At 30.2% G+C, this 24459-nt stretch overlaps 1 pseudogene across 1 annotated transcript in view; it reads left to right on the forward strand.

Annotated features, from left to right (window-relative positions):
• LOC143223440 (twitchin-like) overlaps positions 1-24459 on the forward strand; it is a 255270-nt pseudogene that overhangs the window by 112488 nt on the left and 118323 nt on the right. Inside the window, exons 30-48 of the transcript XR_013012917.1 lie at positions 419-558; positions 1042-1183; positions 4348-4489; positions 6658-6781; positions 10519-10657; positions 11250-11380; positions 12114-12200; positions 13174-13380; positions 13980-14282; positions 14743-14900; positions 17243-17387; positions 18122-18266; positions 18803-18939; positions 19205-19510; positions 20065-20367; positions 20936-21223; positions 21526-21825; positions 22622-22924; positions 23461-23585. The product of XR_013012917.1 is annotated as a twitchin-like (transcript). The remainder of the gene's footprint in view (positions 1-418; positions 559-1041; positions 1184-4347; positions 4490-6657; positions 6782-10518; positions 10658-11249; positions 11381-12113; positions 12201-13173; positions 13381-13979; positions 14283-14742; positions 14901-17242; positions 17388-18121; positions 18267-18802; positions 18940-19204; positions 19511-20064; positions 20368-20935; positions 21224-21525; positions 21826-22621; positions 22925-23460; positions 23586-24459) is intronic.

Below are 24459 nucleotides of genomic sequence, written 5' to 3' on the forward strand. Positions count from 1 at the left end.
TAGTGACATGTAAACTTGACATTATTAAATGCTTTGAGCTTAATAATGCAAAAACAAAAATGTGTTAAATGTTTGAAACATAAGAGCAGTATTCAGGGCCAATTATTATTATTAAGCTTTATAGGAGAAATTCAGAAAGTGAATATTACATGTGTTTAGAAAATATAACAATGTATACCTGACACATAAACTGATGTTTCAGTGTTCTAAAAATTCATGTTGATTATTTCTTTTAAAAATGAATGGTTATTTATTCAGTTATAACTCATATGTGTAACTATCAGAAAATGGTTTATGTTTTCAACAAAATTACCAAGAAGTGGTTTAGAAAATGAAGTTGTCCACAGTGAAATAGAAACAGTCATACATATATATGAAAGAAAACTTTCTGAAAATGATTTTTTGTATTTGTCAACAGATCCTGATCCAGTGTACAAGTTCATTAAGAAACTTCCAGCTAAGACAGAACAGTACACTGGTAAGGAGACTGTGCTCGAGTGTACTGTCAGCCATTATAAGGCTCCTGTCATTTGGTATAAAGATGGAAAGAAGATTGAAGTATGTAAATATAGACTGAATATAAAGCATTTTTAACTTGCTTATGCAGTATAAATATATTTAAAGCTTTAAATGTACAAGTTCTGTTTGCATTTAGTTTAATACATAATCAAATAATTTAGATTGTATGTTTCTTCATTGTAATAAAATTTAACATTTTTATGCAAATATTTAGACCACTATCGTGCTATCATAGCAATTATACTACCTATTTCAACATTTTAATTTCATTAGTTAAGAACTTAAAAAATAATTATCAAGTAGCTTAAATAAATGCAATTTGCAAAGTTTTTCAGAAACTACTAATGAGTTATGTTGCTTCTGAGTAAAAAACTAGTGTAGTGCATGTACATACGAAAGAAGTCATATTTTGATTGAAATATACTTGCTTGCTAATTTTTACTGCAATCTGTTTTGGTATAAATTTGGAAAGTAATGTTGAAATTCAATATTACTTCTCTTTTGTGTTTACATTATCTATAGGCTGGAGATAAATTTATCATTGAAAGTGATCCATTAGGAAGAAAAATCTTGAAAATTCAAAACTCATCACCAGAAGACAGTGGTGAATATTCTTGTAAGATCAGTGCTCAAGAAAAGACAACAACCAAGGCAGTTATCACAGGTGAGATAATTTTGAATGAACGCAGTTATGACAGGTAGGGGTAATTTATACTGGAAACAGTTATGTTTATATTTAGTTTTTTTACTAACGACACTAATATATAGTTTGTTTGCACTGGAAACAGCTATTGACAGTAAGCTTGTCTTTAAAGGAAATGGTTATTTATAGTTAGGTTATTTGTACTGGAAGCAGTTATTTCTAGTTAGATCATTTGAACTGAAAACATTTTTCTTTAACTTGTAATAGAACCTTATTTCTATTGAGGTCAATTTTAAATAGTTATTTCTGTTTAGATTGCTCATAATGGAAACAGTTTTTTTTACTGAGATAACTTGTACTTCAAACTGTAGTTTCTATTGAGCTTGTATGGTCTAGAAAAACATTTTACAAGTTGGATTGTTTGTACATTATGCAGTTATAACAGGTGAAAATAATCATTAAGGAGATAGTATAGATTAAATTGTTTGTTACGTAAGAAGTTAGTGCAAGTGAAACCATTTGTTCTGTAAGAATTGTTATAATAAGTTAACTGCAGAACTTGTTCCATATTTCTCATATTTGTTTTTCATTATGGCTTGAATTAGTTTGGTTTGTTTTGAATTAAGCACAAAGTACACAATGGGCTGTCTGTGCTTTGCCCACCATTGGTATCAAAACCCAGTTTCTTGTGGTGTGAGTCTGCAGACATACCACTGTACCACTGGGGGGCCATTATGGTTTGAAATGAAGGGTGTAAATTTAAAAAGAATAATTTAGATCTGTCTTTTTTTTTTTCTCTCACAAGTCACTACTTAATAAACTTTGTGTTGGACACCAAAATTCATCAAAGATTTTATAAAATGTTATTTATACATACAGTACAATATATTAACATTTCTGGTTTAAATGTTGAGAAAGAGATTTAAAGTTAGCATAGGTGAAACTAATTGTTCTGTAAAAAACTTATTACAGGTGAGATTGTTCTGTAAATAGTTAGTAGAGATAAATTTAATTGTATGATATGCAATTATTTTTGGTGGTAAATTTCTAGAAACATTTACTACAAACAATTACTGCAGATAAGGTTTTTTTAAACAAAAATATTATTTTAAGTTTGTAATTAGTTATCACAGGTGAGGCCATTTGTTCTGTCCATTATTTTTGTGCAATTATTCCACCAAACCTATATTTGTCTGTCTTTTCTATATTTTGCTTTTGAATTCTTTAAGATTTTTAGTGCATCAAGGTGGAAATCACATTTAAACCTAGTTGAATATAAACCAGGTACAGATTAAACAAGATAATTTTAACCTATTTCTGTAATTATTGCAAAGTGTGATAGAAAAAATTATAAAAACGTTATTTAGATATATCTCAGTATCTTTTCTCTGATGAGTAAAACTTAGTCCATGATAGATGTGACAAGAAGGTAAATTTCCTTTCATATGAATTGAATACAGTGTTGATACATTGCGTTGTGTACTATAACTTAAAATTTACTTAGTCTACCTTCACTTTTTGCAAACATTATGAGTATGAATATGCAAAAGGTATGAAGTTTTAAGAAAGTATTTCTACTAAATATTTGTCTATAAATTTACTAATTGCTCTGACTTAGATTTTAACTGGTTGTGTGTAAAGTAATTTTCATACTAAGAATAAAAATGCTTTTTTAATATTACAATTTCCTACTTTTATACATAACCTTTAGAATGTTTTAAATGAGTATAAAATTATAGCCTGATTAAACTTTATACTGTATTTCTTATTTCCTGTACCATGGCACTAAGTGTAGTGAAATAACCTGTTTCAAAATTTAAATACATGAAGTAAAATCAAAAGTACATTTTGTCTCTAGAACGACTTTAGTTTGTAACAGACAAATACAATTATTTATCCTAAACAGATTCAGGCTATTAACAGCTTTAAATTTATTTTGCTTTCAATTTTATTGTTTTATTGTTGTTTGAAATGTGTCTAACTACCATAATAAAGTAGTAAATCACCCTGCAAGAGCTTATTGTAAATAATAGTAAACAAAATGTTGAAATACATCATTATGGGAAATATGCATGTACTTTTTGCAAAGATAATTTTTCTAATTTTTTTTTCATTTATATTCTCTTTTTAACCTAAGAAATCTCTAATTTTTATATTTTAGTTACTATTATAACAATAACTAAAAAAATTCTATAAACAGCAAGAAGTTTAACACATATACAAGCTTGTCTTTTTGCCACCAGAAAAATATTTAGACAAATACCATAAACCTCATTTGTTGAGAAATTTTGGTGTTAAAAAATAGTTTTATTTAGAACACCAAATATTATCACACACAAAAAAAGAATGTTCTAAAACAGAATTCTTAACTAAGCTATAAATAGATTAAAAATATTTTGTTATATGCTCAAAGCAAGCTTCACATTGATAAATAATGAAATTGACATCAAATACATTGAACCTATCATCATAATTGGCTAGTTTTCTAAATGCTTCAGTAAAAGAGTATCTTTTCTTGCTATTCGTCATGAATAATCCAACTGCAAGTGTCACAGAGAATCACTGATATTTTTTGAAAGACTAGATGTTATATGAAGGGTGTGACATTTGGATTTGACATTCTTGTTTATATCATAGTAAAACAAGAATAATGGGGGCTGTATGTGATATTATAGTTAAGCAATTTTTATATTATAAGGAGTGCACTTAAGTCTCCTGCAAACATTCCTGTTACTGTGTGTTAAATAATATATCGGTAATTTCTTTTGCTGCCAATGTGTATTTTCTAGTCTTGTTAAAAATGTTTTCTGTAAAATATATTTTGTACAAAGTTTTCTCATTGTGTCAAACTCAAGAGGCCATATGAGGTAGGAAGAGAAGATTGTTAACTTATTTAAAAAATTTCTTTTTGAGATATTTGATATTAACAAATTAAAACGTGTATTAAAATTTCATGCCAAATTTCATGTTTTGATGCCAAATGTATTGACATAGTTGTTTAATTACATTTTGAATGTTTCTTTGTAAAACATATTTTTACCCCACACCTTACACATAATTACACTTACAATTACACTATAGTTTCTTTTATGATTAATCTATTTAAAATTTTGTGAATTTTAATCTATGAGTTGTTTGTCACACCTCAATATATGGTATATTGTTTCATGGATTTCTTTCTCCAGACCAGAAATTTATATTTGTGAAACCTTTGAAAAGTATGAAGGTCACAGAAAATGAAACTGTTACTTTGGAGTGTGAAGTGGATGAGTGGGAAGCACCTGTTAATTGGTTCAAAGGGGATACTGAAATCACACCTGAAAAGAGGTATAATGAATCTATCTTATTTACAGATGTAGAACAACACTAATTTGTAATCAATTAAGTACTAGTAATAAAGAATCCTAGTTCTAATTAAACTGCATGAAGTACATGTGATTTTAATTTAGAGTTTTGTCTATTTTGTAAAACATTTATTCTAGTCTTTCAAGGAATAGGTCAAGTTATACTTGCACTATTATTACTTGTTGTTAATATTTCAGTTGTTCTTTCCATACTTCTTTCTATCAGTTTATAATAATTAGGACTGTGTTAAAAGAGGCAAAACTTTAAAAATAATGTAAAATAACATGTTATGATTCACATGTGGGCTTTGAGGATGGTTTTTATAATTATTGACTGTTTTTAAAATCATTGTTTATTTTTTGTAAAAAAAATATCAAGTATAATAGGGTCAAAATCTACTTATAAAAAATTGGAGAAATTATTAGTAGCCTATTAAATATTTTATGCAACATTGTACATTTGCTTTGTGATAACGAAATTGATCAAACAGACTTATGTTTTTTATTTTTTTTATTTTAAGAAATGATAATTCTATAACTAAGGTTTGACAGTTTACAGTTATATTCTTTTTTAAATATAATATTTTGACATATTTTAAATAGCTAGTTGAAAGTAAATAAAACTTTTGTAAATTAGTTTTTAATTCAGGTAATTACTTATAGAAAGCGTGTTTAAAAGGGACCAGGATTTTGTGCTTTAATTGATCAAGTTGACAGAGTTGAAATTTACTATGTATGTGTTTTAGGATACCATTTATACACTGAATACAATCAACAAGACAGTTTTAATTGGCGATAAGTTGCTACATACACAATGTTTTATGAGTGAGAGATGGTAATATGGCTAAAGTAGTTAGAAATATTTTTCGAACTTTTTATGTGAACTTATGAATCTCGGTTATTAGTATGTAGTACAGTGAACTTCATTAATTCAAACACATTTAAACTAATTCATCTATAATATTGAGCCATTTGAATGGTCAATTCAGTCACTTCTAAATACTGTGGATAGTTAATACCAAAAATTATTGACTTAAATATGAGATTATAGGGTAGTAATGTTTGTCACACAATTGAAAACAAAACAAACTGTATATGCATATACTTATCTGTTTATTATTTTATATCACATGAATTATACAAATTGCATAACTAAAATCAAAGTTCATTAACCTCCCATGTAATGTCTTTTTTTTTTTCTCAACAAATGACTTGCCTACAGAATACAAACTAAATTATATTGGTCAAATATACAATAAATCAATTTTCAAGAATGATGTAATCATTGTCAGCTTTCGAACTGATATTTTACTTTTGAAGTTTCTCAGCAGCTATAAGCATAAACAAACATAAAAGAGCTTACTTCACATATGTCATTGTTTTGCTTCTAATGTGATGACATATTTAAAGCTAGATTATGCTTTATTCAGAATGACTGTGGAATCGTTTTTGATGTCATATTAATTTTCTCCATACATTTCATCATAAACAGATTTTTTTATGCAACATAATTCATATAGAAATACAGATCACGATATTTTGCTTTCAATGTCTTGCCCTTGTTCGTTAATCTAAATATTCTGGAACTTTCACTTTATTTTTGTTGTAAAGAATGTTAGATATGGTTCACTTACCAAGTAGAATTTTTTCTACAGTGAAATACCTGTTGGTAGATTCAAGGCTTGCACTTGGATTTTCTCTCTTTTATTAACAAATGTCAAGTTTGAATGATGCTACTGTTTTTACCTGTCTTTATTTTGTAGCACTGGTACTTGACATGACTATATAATTAATCACTTTGATATTTCTCTGTGAAGGTTGTTTTAGTAAAACTGTCACTGTGAGTACAGGTATTTTGTGGTCAGTAATTATCACTTATTCCTGTTCTAACCCTGACTATCATGGAGTTATGTTGAGATTACTGAATTGTATAGCTGTAGGAAATGCATATTTGTTTTAATATAAATACACAGACTGCTGGTTAAGTTACTCCTTTTAAAGATTTGTCTATATGCAAAATCATCCATTCTGTGAATGTTCCAGTTATCACTGTTAGCATTAATTAATGTTCATTGTACATATTTAAAGAGGTTAGGATGAAACCTAAATTCAGTAATTCGAAATTAGACTTCGTCTGTTTTTTTTTATTAGAATTGAACTTCTAGCAGAAGGAAGAAAACGACGTTTGGTTTTAAACAAGTGAAAGTAAGTGATGAAGGCCAATACCACTGCAAGACTAATGGTGATGAGACAGTTAGTGAACTCATTGTTGAACGTAAGAACTAGTTTCATTTCTTCACTCTGCATGAACCATTTCAGGTTAATGTATATTAGCTCTGTAATTAGCAAATATATATTTATATACATATAAAGTATGCTCCAGACAACATAATATAATATGTTGTTTGATAGGTGATAATTTTGGCTTCCTATTATTTATATATAATTTAGTATTAAGCATAAGAGAGAACTATTAACAAATCCTAAGAGAGAGAATGTGATGGGTGGGTGTGACAAAGGGGTCTGATTTTCCATTTGATGGCTCCATAACCAAACAAGATTGAAGGTTGTAAAATTATGCTTTTTTTTATGAATAATAATAATTTTCTAGTGAGTAGTTTATGTTATGTACTTATTAAAACGTTGGTGGATAAAATGGAGAAAATTGTCACATTTCTGACATTAGGAGAAATTAGGAATTTTTAAAAATATTGTATTATAAAATACAGAACTTAAAACTTGTATACTATTAAAATATGGATTATTAGCTGGTATAAAATAAACAAAACTATTTTAACTAAATTTTGAATGTAAATCACTAAATACTTTGTCATACAAAGTAATGGATACCCATGGTAACAGGGATAAAGCTAATTATTAGATTTTATAATTCCCCATTGTTTCTGCATGTTAAAAACTTACATTATTCGGTTTAATCCTGCAGATTCTCTAACATATAAAAGATACAATGTTGTGAATACTTATCTTGTTTCACAACATTGTATCTGCATGTTAAAAACTTACATTATTCGGTTTAATCCTGCAGATTCTCTAACATATAAAAGATACAATGTTGTGAATACTTATCTTGTTTCACAATTTGTATATTAACTATTAAAATAATGTTAGCTGTTTCTTGTGTATACTTCTTGATAGAAATGCACAACAGAATTTGCTAACTGATTAATCATCATGCTTATTAATTAATTATCTAGACATAAGACTAATATTTTTAATTTTAACTTGTTTTTTTTAAAGACATTTACAAATCACCATTTGTTTAATTTGACATAAATCTTCAGATACAACAATTTATAATTATGTTATTCTACTTCAGGATTAAAAGAGAAGATGAAAATGTATCATATAAACAACATAACAAAAAACATTTAACAAGCTGATAATGTAATTGATGTCATTCCATGGGTCTCTCCCTAGGAATTTTAACAAGAGTATTCTCCTAAAACTACTGAATTTTTGTTAAAGAAAATGAACATTACTTCCTAGCATTGATTATGAATCAGAAAAAAAAAACTAGGTGTAATAGAGACTAATGAAATTACTATCAAGTGTAGGTTAACTTAAGTTGTACATACTTATTGCTGGAAATTCAGTTTGAGGTTTTATGTGATCACAACTATACAAAGGCAATCAAGCACTTATTTGGGGGTGAACATAACATACACAGCTATATCTAGATAGCCAGAAATAAAATGTTGATAATATAGGTGTGTCTTTACTGTCTCTTTGTGATACTAGGCTTAACAAACTTGAATTAATTGAAAATAATAATTGGAACTTGTAGTGGCAGTATTTCAATTACTTAGATACACATTGGCCAAAATCTTAAGGCCAATGTACATAAAGAAAAAATACGCATTTTGTGTTGTTAGACCCAACCAATTATTTGAGTAGAGCTTCGAAAGATGAAAATAAGAAAAGGGAAAATAAAAATAAAAAACTTTTTTAGCATTTAATAGGAAAAATGTGAACACTCTGAAATTAACCTAAATACTAGCTGGTCAAAAGTTTAAGACCATACTGAAACGAATTTTAGTCATTTGTGTTCGATCATTTGTGTTGTCAACATCTCCCACTGACATCTCCTGTGTTACATTAGGTAAAAACATGGCAAAGGATAAAAAGTTGACAGAGTTTGAGTGTGGTAGAATTGTCGAGCTGCAAAGCAAGGTATCTCTCAACGTGCCATCACTGGTGAGATTGGGTGTAGTAAAACTGCTGTTCCAAATTTCTTAAAAGACCCTGAAGGATACGGAACAAGAATTTCATGTGTTTGGCCCAAGAAAATTTTGCTGGTGTTGAGCAGGAGGATTCAATGGGTTTTCCAGCAAGACACCAGCCAATCGTCGAATTAAGGCCCTTATGGATGCAGAATGCAGCTCAAGAACAATAAGACAGCATCTATGAGAGAAAGGCTTTAAAAACCATAAACTTCTTCAAAGGCCACGTCTCCTTCCACACCACGAAACAGCTCGATTAGACTTTGTTCAGAAGCACCAAACACGGAACGTAGAAAAGTGGAAAAAGGTTTTGTTCTCTGATGAGAAAAAAATTTAACCTCAATGGTTCAGATGGCTTCCAACGTTACTGGCACGATAAGTATATCCCACCGGAGACATTGTCTACATGACACAGTGAAGGAGGTTCCATCATGATCTGGGGTGCTTTCTCCTTCCATGGAACAATGGAGCTTCAGGTTATACAGGGGCATCAAACAGCAGCTGGCTACATTGGCATGTTGGAGAGAGCATCATTATTGACCGAAGTCCCTTGCTTGTGTGGAAATGACTGGGTCGTTCAGCAGGACAATGTTGCAATCCACAACGCCCACAGGACAAAGGACTTTTCATGGCAAATAACATGATTTTTTTGGACCATCCAGCTTGTTTGCCCAAACTGAACTTCATTGAAAATGTTTGGGGTGGATGGCAAGGGAAGTCTATGTCAGTTTCAAACAGTGCATGATCTTTGTGAAGCCATCTTACCACTTGGAATAAAATTCCAGCCAGCCTTCTGCAAATATTTATGTCGACATGCGAAAGAGAATGTTTGCAGTTATTCGCAATGACAGCCATGCAACTCACTACTGAGACCTCTTGTTGGGCATATCCTACCCTGTTTAGGACTTCTTTTTGGTATGGTCTTAAACTTTTGATCAGTTAGTATTTAGGCTAATTTCATTGTGTTCACATTTTCCCAATTAAATGGTGAAAAAGGTTTTGATTTTGATTTTCCCTTTTCTTATTTTAATCTTTCAAAGCTCTACTCAAATAGGTGGTTGAGTCTTTACATTCATTGGCCTTAAGATTTTGGCCAGCAGTGTAATTGGAATAAGTTGGAATAATAATAAGAAGAAACACCTAATTTTGATTTGTTGGTTATTTTTGTGACACACATCAAATTGATTAATGAAGCTTATCACCCATCTCTACTTCTGAGTAGAAACATAAAGTATCATTGACTCTGTGATTATAAAGTAATGTCTTTTTTTGTACTTTTAGACAGAAACTTGTAGCAAAATTAACTTTTAGTTTTAAAATAAAACTATTTGTTTTTTATACAGGAAGAAACTTAGATTCAACTTGTTTAGCCATAAAGTTAACTGGTTTTTATATATTCGAGCAAAATTAATTTTTTTATTATTATAAATAATTTAATTTAATTTTAATATATTTATTTGCAGTGTATCAATTTGTATTTTAGTATATTGTTATTTTATTTGTTAGTGTACAACTGCACATATAAGTAAATGCAAGCTCATATAAACTACTGTATTTTCCATTTTTTTATTTATTCCTCTTATTATTGATTAGTTGATCCTAGTTGTCTTAGCTGTTAATTGTATAATTTTAGTTGTCTTAGATATTATTATGTAGTTAATTTTAGTTGTCATATTTGTTGTTATTTAGATGCATTTTTCTGTTTGGAAACTGGATTATGTTGTGTTATCTTCTAGGTGCAAGTTAATTTATTGATTTTTACTATATTTAGCTGCAAATAGAATAGTCAAGAAGTTGAAGGACCAGAATGTATTAGAGAGAGAAATGGTTGTTTTAGAAATGGAAATGTTAGATCCAAAGGCACCATTAACATGGTTCAAGGATGGAGTGCCTGTGAAGCCTACAGACAGGTAATTGTAAAACTGAATTATATACATTTTATGGTGCAATGCCAAAGTTTGAAGATAATTTTACTCTTAATTTGACTAGGATAGAATTGTTCTTTTTAAAAAAAATCTTAAATTTTCATCAATTTTTCATAAGTTTATAGCTCTTGTGTAGTACCATTACATTAATTTTGTTCTCAGGAAGTACTTATTCAAAACTTGATTATAGTTCATAAAAACGTTTTTGACACAAACTAATGTGAAACGTTAAGATAGTAAAAAAGTGAAGATGTTATTTAAATAATTGTACTGATAGGATCTGATGATTTAGTCTTATCTAGTTTTAAAAACGTATTCATCATGATAATCCTTATATTCTTATTATTTTGACTATTAAAGAAATAATTTAGTGTCTATTAAAATTAAAAAAAATTGAAATTAAATAATTTCTTCATGAGGATGATTGTGTAAATTTATGACAAGAACTTCAATCTGATAAACTTATTTTAAACTTAGTAGTAAATATAAAGCATAATAAAATATAATTTGCAGCAGGCTAAGATTGTATTATTATTATTCAACAAATATTAAGTGATGTATTTACAATCTATTGAAGGATTTCCATCAAAATGCTTAATAATGGAAAGCATCAACTGATCATCAACAACTGCCAAATGGAAGACGATGGAACTTATGGGTGTGAATGTAAAGACTTAACGTCGAGCTGTAAACTGAATGTTGCAGAAGGTAAGCATTGCCCACGAAATGTTAATTATTCTTCATTAATACTTTATACAAAATATTGCAGAAGATAGATGTCTAAGTTGCCATTTTTTATTCATACTTCAGCTAAATACTGCAGAAGACGGTGGTTTCCTGTGAAATGTTGTTAATTCTCGAATCACACTAAATATTACTGATGTGGTTATTGTCTTCAAAGAGTTGCTCATTCTTCAATCAAGTTGTAAACTAAATATTTGCAGAAGTTAATAGTTGCTTGTAAAATGTTTATTATTTTCAAATTAAATTACTAACTAAATGCTAAGTAATGTTACAGAGATAGCTTGATAAGTTGATAGAACAACATTACTTTTTTTAAGAGTTATTTTACTGGATCAAGGTTTGTTCAACAACTAATCATATATTATTGTCTTATTTTCAAAGTAGTTTGTGTTATTTCAAGTTATGTATGATGTAAATTCTTAGTTTCTGTCTCTAGTGCTATATTGTAAATTTAACATTAATTTCTCTCTTTTAGAACTTTTATTTTCTCTAACTTAATAGTTATTTAGTAGAATTATGTGTTTAATATTTTAAAGTTAAATAAATGAAAATGATTGTTTTAATTATATTCTGAAAAATGTAATTTGAAATTTACATAAATTAAAAACTTTATGTTATCACTCGTAGTTTTGAGAACTGTTTATTTTGAAAAGTACAGTTGGAATACTTACATGGTAAATAACTTTTATTGTAACAGCTGAAAAAGCACCAATCATCAAACTAGAGAGCTATAATTTTATTGGAGATGCTGGCAAACCTATGACTCTTGAAATACCATATTTAGGTAAGTTTGTATTAATATTTAAACAATGATAATTTTATTCAGTGGTGCATTTTTGCAAGATTGTGTTTGATTATGTTAATATTTCTGTCAGATATCTAACTTTTTATGCTTTAATTATTGATTAAATCTAAATTTATTGTATTTTAAAACTACACTTCTATAGAAGAAAAGCTCTCTTAGTAAGGCAGAAAATATATCACAAATATACATCATAAGGTGAAACAGTACTCAAACAATAATTTGTAGTAGTATACACTGCTTAAATAATTAGAAATTGTTAAAGGAATCAAAAGAATTGTACTGTTTTTGTTACTGTTTCTTCAAAGGAAATATTTTAAAAATTTACTTTAACAGATTGAACTTTTTAATCTGTTTATATAAAAATGAGATGTGTGGTTATTTTACCTCTTAACTCTTCTGGACCTATTGGGACAATATCAACCAAACTTTGTACGCAGATGCTATGAACTGTGGGGAATGTTCTAAGGGGTCAAAATTCAACTTAACCTTATTCCTATTTTCCAAAGTCTGTTGGTTAATTACATGCAGCCTGTTGAATCAATATCAAACAATCGTGGCAGATTGATGCTTTAGGCAATGTTGAATGTTCTAAATGCATTCAAGGTCAAAGTACAAAATTTGCTGGATTGTTTCTCAAACAACGATGATTTTATCATGGTAAATGAATTGTGGGGATTTCAAAAGTAAGATCACCTCTGAATCTTTATTTGTTGTCAATGTAAAGCAAACAGTAAATGTTGTTTATTAAAAATCTTTTTTTATAATCTTAAAAGTTTGAGATAAAGTTTAAGTTCAAGTTATTACTTTGAAATATTTTAATTAAGTTTGAACATTTCCATTAATTGACAGGTATTTTAGCTTGCTTTTTTCACAAACCTCTTTGTATTCACCATTCTGGTTTTGTCTCAAATTTATCATTGAAAGTTTTGTTTTCATTGTTTCTCTCATTTAGTTACTGGAACCAGAACATCAGATGTTGTAGCCAAGTTCCTTAGAAATGGCCAACCTGTATCCAAAAAAGAATGTGATATAGCTGTCAAACAAGACAAGGTCCTGATCACTCTGAAAAAAGCTTTCAGAGGAACTTCGGGCAATTATGAATTTGAAATTAGCAATGAACAAGGGAAAGATGCATGCCAATTGGATATTAATGTCCTTGGTATGATTTTTTTAAAGTTTTGGAAATTATAAATAAATATATTTATAACAAACATTTGATCATTTAGATATGTAGAAGTCTTTCTTGCAAATGTGTAATAAGTGTCACACAAAGTTCAAATACATATTATACCTTAGTTAGCTATTGTTTCTTTAACTTGTGAAAGAGACAAAACAATTTCAGGATTGCCTCCTTGATAGGAGTTCAGCACTAAGCACAGGGTTTTTATAATGCTGAAAATTTGGCTATATTTATGTGGTAAACACAATGGAGAGAGCCAACTGTGCAGCTTTGCACATAAAAACAAAATCTAACAAAAGTTAAGCATTTTCAGAATCTTTATTACAATTTATTTTAATAGGGTATCAGGTTAGTTACACATGCGGCTTGACAAATTCAAACAAACAAAACTTATGCATTGTTTTTGTTGCTATTATAAAGTGTAATAGGATGTGTACACACACTTGTTAGAGACTTACTTTTCATATCAAATTCTTTCATAAGTGTAAAATGTAATTGGGTTCTTTTGTAAAAATCCTACTTATTTTAACTATGAGTATATAATGTGTAGAGAACACAAATCTCTGTTTTTCTTCTAGATGTTCCTAAACCACCAGAAGGACCACTGAATGTCTTTGATGTCTATAAAGATAGATGTAAGTTATCATGGAAACCTCCAACAGACAATGGTGGCCTACCACTTTTAAATTATGTGGTGGAAAGACAAGATCTAGGTGTAAGGGGAGGCTGGACTGAAGTAGCTCGAACTGAAGAAACAAACATTGACATCACAGATCTTAAAGCAAAGAAGGAATACAAATTTAGAATACGTGCTCACAATAAGAAAGGATTATCTGAACCTCTGAATGCAGAAAAAACAACCCTTGCTAAAGATCCTTATGGTAAATTTTATTGTATATTCAGTTTTTTATATGCTTGGTAAATGTTAATGGTTTGAAACAAATTGAAAGTGTCATTTTTATAATGTAGCTAAATTATATAAGTATTTATAATTTGGAAAGTTCAACAAAAAATTTGTAATAAGAAATTCTGTAGTAAATAATGTAGGCTTGTGTAGTGGCCTAGTTCAGTTTCTGTTTCTTTGGTTGATTTCTAAATTTTTTGTCTTACTCAGGCACCCTTAGTAACATGTAGATTATTTTCCTTCGAGTAATTATTTGGTTTACTTAATTGGTTATTATGTGCTTTCTGATGCTCTGTTGCATTTCACTGAATAAAATAAATCGCTATTTTCTTTTAATTTGTTTATAGTAAAGTTATCAAAACAACATACTAATGGAGTGAAACAAATAAATTAACAGTTTAGTCACAAGTATTAATCATTTGCTATTTTATTTTCAGATGAGCCTACTAAACCAGGAAATGTGGAGATAACTGACTGGGACAAGGACTTTGTTGATCTTAAATGGGTTCCTCCAGAAAATGATGGTGGTGCTCCTATTACTAACTATCGCATTGAGTACAAAGATAAGTTCTCAAATGACTGGACTAAAGCACTGGTACGTCTTTATTTGTTTTAGAAGTTGATTTTTATATTTGAATATACACTACATGGCCAAAGGTATGTGGACACCCTTTCTAATTAGTGGGTTTGGTTATTTCAGCCACACCCATTGCTAACAGGTGCATAAAATCAAGCATACAGCCATCCAATCTCCATAGACAAACATTGGCAGTGGAATGGGTCATACTGAAGAGCTCAGTGACTTTCAACTTCGCACTGTCATAGGATGCCACCTTTCCAACAAGTTAGTTCGTCAAATTTTTGCTCTGCTAAAGCTGATTCAGTCAACTGTAAGTGCTGTTATTGTGAATTGGAAACGTCCAGACGCAACAACAGGTCAGCCACGAAGCGGTAGGCCACACAAACTCACAGAACAGGACTGCTAAGTGCTGAAGCATGTAGTGCATAAAAATAGTCTGTCCACAGTTGCAACACTCACTACCGAGTTCCAAACTGCCTCTGGAGGCATCGTCAGCACAAGGAGCTGCACACAAGCCTAAGATGACCATGCGAATGCTAAGCGTCAGCTGGAGTGGTGTAAAGCACACTGCAATTGGACTCTGGAACAATGGAAACATATTCTTTTGAGTGATGAATCACACTTCACTATCTGGTAGTCTGACAAACGAATTTGGGTTTAGGAAAATGCTACCTGCATGAATGCATAGTGTCAAATGTAAAGTGCTGCGGAGGATGAATAATCGTCTGGGTCTGCTTTTCATGGTTTGGACTAGGCTCTTCAATTCCAGTGAAGGGAAATCTTAGTCCTACAGCATACAATGATATTCTAGGGAATTGTGTGCTTCCAACTTTGTGGCAACAGTTTGGGAAAAGCTCTTTTTTTGTTTCAGCATGATAATGTCCCCATGCACAAACTGAGGTCCATAAAGACATGGTTTACCAAGTGTAGTGTGGAAGAATTTGACTGGCCTGCACAGAACCCTGACCTCAACACTATCGAACACCTTTGGGATGAATTGGAATGTCGACTGCTAGCCAGTCCTTCTCGCCCGACCTCACTGATGCTCTTGTGGCTGAATAGGAATGAATCCCTGCAGCCATGTTCCAAAATCTAGTGAAAAGTCTTACCAGAAGAGTGGAGGCTGTTATAGCAGCAGAAGGGGGACCAACTCCATATTAATGCCCATGGTTTTGGAATGAGATGTTCAACAAGCACATATGATTGTAATGGTTGGGTGTTCACATACTTTTGGCCATGTAGTGTGTGTGTGTGTGTGTGTATATATATATATACATGTATGGATGTAAAGAAAATTAATACTTAAGCAATTGATCAAAATAAAATCAGATAGAAGAACTGTGTTAAACACAACAAAATCAACTTGTGGTGAATGAAATTTAAATGAACAAAAACAAGCCCAAACAAAAACACAATTAAAGATGCTGCAGAAATTAAAAGGATCCCCAGTGTACAGGTTATAATGTGAGATTCAAAATCCATAGCATATTTTATATCCTTGTAATTTATGCAGTATTTTGAATTTAATTTTGTTTTTTACTTGGGGTTATTTTTTTTAATTTATGTATTTATACTAAGCAGTAAAAGTTACCATCAATTAAAAAACAAGTTGATTTTTCATTTGCTTCATGAGGTTTAATGTATTTGAGATAGTTTTTATGGATATATTTCATAATATTAGTATTTTATTTTATCCATGCACAGGGCCCGGCATGGCCAGGTGGTTGAGGCACTCAACTCATAATCCGAGGATCGCAGGTTCGAATCCTCATCACACCAAACATGCTCGCCCTTTCAGCCATGGAGGTGTTACAATATGATGGTCAATCCCACTATTCTTTAGTAAAAGAATTAACCAAAGAGTTGGTGGTGGGTGGTGATGACTAGCTGCCTTCCCTGTAGTCTTGCACTACTAAATTAAGGATGGCCAGCTCAAATAGCTCTCGTGTAGCTTTGCATGAAATTCCAAACAAATAAAATGAATCCACACACAAACTACACATTACCTCATTCTTATTTTATTGTGTACATAGTAACAAATAAAATTTGTTTATTTTAGTTACCACTCTCTCATAGAAATTCAAATCTTATGCAAAACTATCAGTAATGTTTTCTTTAATTTTATAATTTTTGGTTCCTTTATGAAACAACCTTAGTAAATAAAAGTAAAATTAAATTTTGTAAAAATAATCCAAAAGTAGAACAGAAATTATAAACTTGAAACATCTAGAAGGTAAACATTAATAGAAAACAAAAAGATGAAATAAAAAATAGAATTACAGTTGTTGTTAAATGAAGACTCAGTTAAAATATGTTAAATAGTTTAGTAAGACCTGTTTTTCAAAATTACACCTTAGGAATTACCAGCAGATCAACTCAAGGGAAAAGTGGAAGGGTTGAAAGAAGGAATACAGTACCAGTTTCGTGTGCGTGCTATCAATAAAGCTGGTCCTGGTGAACCCAGTGATCCAACTAAGCCTCTGATTGTTAAATCACGGTTTGGTAGGAATCTCCTTACTAAATAAATAACAAAAGAAAATACATTTCTAGATAATTCTTTCTTATCCATGATATTTTTAGGGAATTAAAAATAATTTAGTACAAAAATGCTCATTAAAGTGATTTTCTTATTCAAAATATAAGTCACAATGATTTTAAAGGTTATTTCTATTATGTCTTTTTATACATTTAATTTAGTTATTGAATTTTGACTTTAAGGTAAGTTTTGGCAGTTTTCAACCTTTTATCAATTTATAAACAAGTTATTGAACGTTTTAGTATAAAATTAAGGTACAAATATTTATATTAAATTGTTTGCATTTTAAAATTTATTATTTGTATTGTGTATATGAAGCATGTACGAGTTAATCTGACATTTGCTACTTTTTGTTTCTCAAAAATCACTAATAAACGATTTACTGCTACATAAAATTACTTTATTCTTTTATTTAGATATTAAATAGTATTTTAGGTTTGTTTGTACAAAGTTGTAATTGTATTTTCTTTAAAAATGAACAGTTTATAATTTACACAAAAAGTACTTTCATAAAGTGCTTCATTCGTACTGAGTTATTCCATGTCAGTCTCAGTAGTTTTCATGACATGAATGTAGTACTCATTAATATGTTTTTGTAAATCTACATTTTAACTGGTGTTATATCAAGTCTGTATGTTGTTAACTCAAAAAAGAAAGTGAAAAAAAATAATGACATTTACCTACTTATTTTATTTTCTAGTGAAACCATACATTATTGGTGACCAGCTCACAAACTTGATTATTAAGAAAGGACAAATGATAAAGTACGACATTACATTTGGAGGTGAACCTCCTCCAGAAGTTCTCTGGGAATTAAATGGTGCAGAAATCAAACCCTCAAATAGGTGAGATATGGGATAGTTTTTGTTTAAACTTTTGATATTATGTTGATGACTACCTGTATTATAGGAATGAGAGTGTAATGATACATCACAAAATTATAAGAAAGAAGCTTTTAAAGTTAGAAAAAAAAATCAATTTCCAATCCAAAAACTCGCATACAAATTCCATATAGTTCAGTACGTGGACATTATATGTAATTTATTTGTGTGAATGATCAGTTTTGAGTTGTTTTTTCGTGATTTTACATAGTTTTTAAAAATATTTCCCATCAAAGCATTTATGAAGTAACAGATACATTCTTTTGAATTTATTAAGAGTAGCATATGCAAAGTACCTTTTTAAAAATAGTATTTTCGTGCACAACCTAATAATTATGATAATCATATCAAAATTTTTAAAACTAAAAGGTGTATGCCAAAAAAATTGAATTCCTAAGGAATTTTTTGAACATTTAAGTAAAATAATTAAGTACTAAATCTTTCCTATTGTAATTTGAATTAACAAAAAAGAAATTGTATTTTACATTGATTTAATTCAGGATTACCATTGAAAAAACAAAGAAAGATACAATGTTAACAGTGAGAAGTGCTGTTAGAGCAGATAGTGGAAAATACACACTGACTTTAACAAACAGCTCAGGTACTGCAACATCCATCGGTGAAGTTGTTGTCTTAGGTAAGGAACTGATAATCCCTAGATGAATTGATCATATGAGGTAAATGGTTGAATTGATTGTGTTAGGTAAGAAACTCACAATTTAGGATTTTGTTCAATAGAAAATGTGTGTGTGTGTGTGTGTGTGTGTGTGTGGAGATAATTTCTTTTTTAATTAAACTAATTTTGTTAGGAAAGTAACTTTTGAAATGCATGTGTGATATTTTTAAAATGAAGAAACCCAAATATTACATATTTTTGTTTAAGTTGCATAATCTGTCTACAGATAAACCAATGCCACCACAAGGTCCACTGAAGGCAGAAGAGGTGCGTGCTAATCATGTTAAACTTAAATGGAAGAGACCTAAAGACTGTGGTGGTCAACAGCTTCAGGGATATGTTGTTGAAAAAATGGATGTTGAAACTGGAAGATGGGTTCCAGCTGGAGAAGTGGGACCAGATAAAGATGGCATCAAAGTAGATGGACTTACACCCAAAAAGAAATACAAGTTTAGGGTCAAAGCTGTGAACAAGGAGGGTGAATCTGAACCTCTGGAAATTACTGATCCAATTTTAGCAAAGAATCCCTATGGCAAGTTTGATTTTTCCTTCAGTGCATTAATAAGTTTACTACTTTGTACAGTGATATTGTTATGGCCAAATTGGGGTGTTTTGTGCAATTAACCCAACTAATAATGCATCTGCAAACATGGGTTCAAGTCCTAATTAGGTCACATTATAAAATTTCTGAACTTATGGAACTCTAACACACATTTTTCACTACATGAAGAATTTTATAGAATTTATTGTTCAGTATATGAAAATTACCAAATATGTTTTAGAGAAGTGTACAAACTTGGCTGAAATTGGCAGCAAGTGTTGTTAACAAAGATAACCAGTTTATCATATAACAGAATAAGTGCCATGTTTTAAAACATTGTATTGTCAGTGATAAAATTCTTATTTTGTTTTCTCTCTCTCCGTATAGAACTTCATTTGTTTTTGCTAGATATGTTTTTCCTTTAATCAATATTCATTTGATAAACAGAAATATTTTGTATTATCTCTGGTCAACAGTATAACTTAAAAGAAGAAATAAAATTATTTTTTGAATAAAAGTTTGTTTTATATCTTTGCCATTTGTAGATGAACCTGATAAACCTTCTGTTCCAAGCATTGTAGACTGGGATAACACACGTGTTGATCTTCACTGGTCAGCACCTGAGAATGATGGAGGTCGTCCAGTGACACACTACATTGTTGAGATGAAGGATAAGTTTAGTGCTGATTGGGTAGAGGCTTTAAAAACTGAGGACACGACCCCTGAAGCTCGAGTGACAGGCCTGAAAGAAAACATGGTTTATCAGTTCCGAGTGCGAGCAGTGAACATTGCTGGTCCTGGTGAACCAAGTGACCCTACCAATAATCATCTTGTAAAACACAGATATTGTATGTTGTTTTCCTCAGTAACTTCTTGTATTTTTTTGGCTGAAAAATAAGTTGCTTGTGCTTTTGTAAAGTGTTTATTTTTTAACTTAAAACTGTGAAGAATGTACTTTTATAAACAAATTATTTCCTATAAAGTACAGCCCATAATTATATATTTATGAACAAGTTAATTTTGGAATAAAGGCTTATGAATGGAAATAGTATTTCTGAACAAAACCTTTTTCACTTAATTACAACAGTATGTGGAGTTTTTGATATGTGAATTGTGGTGTGAACTTAGTAAAATTTCAAATTTAATAAGTTCTTTAGTTTTAATGATCTGCATACAATGTGTACATTTTGTTGTAGTTAGCATTTATTTTATTTTAGAATAAAACAAATTTCTAGATTGTATAATAACTATTCAAGGTGTTGAGGATGCATTTCATCATCAATGACAAATTTGCTTATATTCCATACCAAATTAACTTATTCATTCTTTTATCTGGAAATATAAACTACGAAAATAAACATTTGATAATAATTAAATTAAAGAATTTTACAAACATATCGCTTGCTTTATTTCCAGTGAAACCAATGATTGACCGAAGCACATTGAAAAATGTGACAATTAAAGTGGGAAGATCACACAAGTATGAAGTGGACATCAAGGGTGAACCATCCCCAGATGTTGTCTGGACATTTGGTCAGGCTGCAACCAAACTTTCCAATGATGACTATATTAAAATTGAAAACAAAGACTATCACTCTGATTTCACCTTATTTAAAGCATGTAGAAAACATTCTGGACGGTACACAATCACTGCTACCAACTCCTCTGGCAAGGATTCTGCTTCTGTTGATATCACAGTTCTTGGTGAGTTATCAGTCTGTCCTTCATTCTTCTCATTCCATATTTAAAATGATTCAAATATTGCATCTGTCTGAAAGGCTTTGTTTATTGGATTTCATTATGTTTAGTAAATAACTAATGTCATATCTCTTTAAATGTGGATTTGAATAACAGTGCTTTTATCATTACAATATAGGTAATGTAATATGCAGGGCTTTTTTCATATATTAAAGTTACCATGAAATTAATAAAAGTTTGTTTTTTGTCACCAGTATATACTGTGTTTCAGATCTATATTTTGCAATATATATATATTTTTCCCACAGGAAAGCCCACTGCCCCAGAGGGACCATTAGAGGTTTCAGATGTCCACAAGGAAGGCTGCAAGCTTAAATGGAAAAAACCTAAAGATGATGGTGGAACTCCAGTCAAACAGTATGAAATTGAAAAGTTTGACAAAGAGTCTGGCCGCTGGACACGTTGTGGCAAAAGTGATAAGCCAGAATTTGAAATTACAGACTTGACACCTGGAAAGGAATACAAATTTCGTGTTGCAGCTATCAATGATGAAGGAGATTCAGAACCCTTGGAGACACTTGAGCCAATCATTGCAAAGAATCCCTATGGTAATGTGTAAACTAAAAGACAATGAAAAATAATAATGCTTAGTGGTATAGCCATATTGATACTAAAAAGTACTTGAGAATTTGCTGTTAGAGAATAGATACAGTAACTTAGCAACAAAACATATCTTCTCAGGAATAGAGGTGATATATATTAATAAAAAGAAGTTTACTTTCAATGGTTTAGGTGTAATCTATGACTACTAAAAATAGTCAAATCTTATTGTTTTATATCTTATTTCATAAACTAATTTCAAAAATTATGTACTTCTGCAAGTTATGAAAGGACATACACAGCATGTTAACAAGCACTGTGCTTAAAATTGTGTATGAATTTAGACAAATATGTTGGTGGTGATGTTTTTAATATAGCTATAATAGTAAACCATAAATGTAATATCTTGAGAATAGCTAGTTTTTTATGTCAGTAATAAAAATTGTAAGTTCAAATAATATTAAAAAAACAAAGTTGACAATAGAATTCCAGTCAATGAGTAAAACGGTAAATAGGTTAATAAATGTTTCTGAGTCTATTTTGCCAGAATAAGCTTTGTGTTAAAAGTAAACTGTGAACTGATTTCAGTCATAAATAAATCCACAAAATGACACCATTAAAACGTTGATAATAATCATACTATTGTTGTACTAGTAAGATATTTTCTGCTTGAAAATTATACCATACTTAATAAAAGTATTAATACTTACTAGAAGATACGTATATTTTAAACATGGTTGTTGTGTCTTTTTTTCTCACCATATACATCCTTCTAAGAGTTCCATATTCTTTTACTTTTCCCAGATGAGCCAGGGAAACCAGGAACACCAGAATTGGTTGACTGGGATAACAAAAGTGTTGACCTTAAGTGGGATGCTCCTGATAACGATGGTGGTGCTCCCATTACACGATATGTTGTTGAAAAGAAAGAAAAGTTCAACTTGAACTGGGAAAAAGCTCTTGAGGTTCCAGGAGATAAACTAGAAGCCAAGGTGGTTGACCTTAAAGAACGGCAGGAGTATCAGTTTAGGGTCATAGCCATCAACAAAGCAGGCCCTGGAGAACCTAGTGAACCAACAAAGAATCACTTAGTGAAACATCGAAGATGTAAGTTGTCCTAACCAGAAAATGTAACTCAGTTTTAAAAAATAAAAGAAATGAGGCAGATTGAAACTTTAATATGAGAAACAAGTTGAATAAATCACCATAAAAAAACTAAAACATTTAGCATTAATGCATGCAAAATGTGTGATAAGAATTTTATACAGAATTATCTGCATTAGAAGAAACAAAACCTTGCATCAATGATTCTTATAGTTTAATGACAAGAAATGTAACTTATCAGTTCATACAAATTAAAAATATTTAGAAATTGAATGTGTATGAATACAATAGAGCATTATTATCTTGGTCACCACATTTACTTAAAGTATATAATAATATATAGCATTATTTTAGTTTTCTTACTTTAAGAAATTGAAATTTATGTAAATAATAAATTTCATATGCTCAGCTATGTCGTTTTTAGAATTTGAATAAGTATAAATTATATACAACATTATCTGAGCTATTTTGTTTTTGAAACTTGAAGTTTGTGTAAATAGTATGAAGTATTATCTCAATCATATCCATTCTTTTTTCAGTGAAACCTCGTATAGATCGCACAAATCTTGATACTGTAACAGTGAAGAAGGGTAGAAGTATTAAACTGGACGTTGATATTAAAGGAGAACCTCCACCAAAAGTTACTTGGATGCTGAAAAAGAAGGTAACCATAATTAATAATTTATATTTATGTGAAAGAGTGTTATGTCTCTTAAATGTGACAAAGGTAGAAATCTCCATGAAAAGTTACTTGAAATGGAAGACTAACTCAATAGTTAAGGTTCCATGACTTCTTATTTTGTACATATTATAAAAATTTGTTATGATACAAATCATATAAGTCCATTTTCTTCTGATAGCTTCAACCTAATATTAACTTTTTAATTTACTTAGTACCTAAATTATGTGACATAATTTGTTAAAACTTGCCAAAATCATTACATAATAGAAGCTAAGCTTGAACACATTGATGATCAGAGCATGCTTATAATGATAGATAGTAATTCCATATCTTAGCTCAAATACCCAATCACAAAATAATAAAATATCGAGTCAGCTGATAACAGCACATTCAGCTAATGTTTCTAAAGTACAGTTACATACTTTTATAGTACCCAGTGTTAACTGCTATCTTTCTACAATGAAGAATCCCCAAAACAAGCAATTTTGTAAGAAATATAACTTTTTTATTTAATTAATAGGTTTTTAGTCTTTAAAACATTGCACTATTAACTAACCTTTAAATACAATTAAACAATTTCTTTCGAACCAAAACAAATATATTACTATGATATATATCATAGGAGAATATTTGTCACAAATAGACATGGATATTGCAAAAGAATAGTTATCATGGTTGGCAATACAGTTTTGCAAAGAAACATTAAGGAACCAAAGACTTTTTGAAGTTTAAATAGCAATTAAGTTAGGCCCGGCATGGCCAAGCGTGTTAAGGTGTGCAACTTGTAATCTGAGAGTCGTGGGTTCGCATCCCCTTTATGCCAAACATGCTCGCCCTTTCAGCTGTTGGGGCATTA

This window comes from Tachypleus tridentatus, chromosome 8 (assembly GCF_004210375.1).
Source record: "Tachypleus tridentatus isolate NWPU-2018 chromosome 8, ASM421037v1, whole genome shotgun sequence".
Taxonomy (NCBI): Eukaryota; Metazoa; Arthropoda; class Merostomata; order Xiphosura; family Limulidae; genus Tachypleus; species Tachypleus tridentatus.